At 41.1% G+C, this 688-nt stretch overlaps 1 protein-coding gene across 1 annotated transcript in view; it reads right to left on the bottom strand.

Moving 5' to 3' along the window:
• The window catches only part of EMH_0045110 (glycogen debranching enzyme, putative), a gene marked incomplete at both ends in the record, with an annotated part of 7,271 nt that overhangs the window by 4,406 nt on the left and 2,177 nt on the right, over nt 1-688 (bottom strand).

The raw sequence follows: 688 nt of genomic DNA, 5'->3' as shown, positions 1-688 counted from the left end.
CCTGCTGCAGCAGCTGCTGCAGCTCATCTATACACTCTATACAAGGAAAAAAATCAATAAGGAGGTTTATGTCTATCTTTATCTCTGCGTTTCTCTCTTTTCCACTCTCTCGCAATGCCTACACACAAACCCTAAACCCTAAACCCTAAACCCTAAACCCTAATTTGTAAACCCTCAAAACGACACAGACTGGCGATAGTTCTATACCTCTAAACCCTCTTATACAACCCTAAACCCTAAACCCTAAACCCTAAACCCTCGTGGCAAACCCGTTTCTTTTATCCCCTCAAGAAGAAGGCCCATCCCCCTAAACCCTAAACCCTAAACCCTAAACCCTAAACCCTAATTTTGTTGTGTGTGTGTATACTTACGGCTTGATAGAGGGTTTGTAATTTATCCTGATGAGGGTTTAGGGTTTGTGGTTTATGTTTCAGGTCAACAGAGCAGAGGGTTTGTTGCCATTGATGAATTAGGGTTTGAGGGTTTAGCGTAAACCACTCAAAGAAACGAAAGGGTTTAAGCACTGTCTCTTTGAGCGCATGCAAAACCCTAGATATATCTTCTTCTCTCTCTATCTTACTACTACAACCAAACCCTTTTATTTCTCCTTTATATAAACAAACAGAAAAATTATATAAACCCTCGTCCAACTCATATGCAGCACGCAGATACGGACATGTATCCAATG

The sequence above is a fragment of the Eimeria mitis genome, genomic scaffold (assembly GCF_000499745.2).
Source record: "Eimeria mitis Houghton genomic scaffold, Emh_scaff1880, whole genome shotgun sequence".
NCBI classification, from domain to species: domain Eukaryota; phylum Apicomplexa; class Conoidasida; order Eucoccidiorida; family Eimeriidae; genus Eimeria; species Eimeria mitis.
This window is presented reverse-complemented; position numbering and strand designations above follow the sequence as displayed.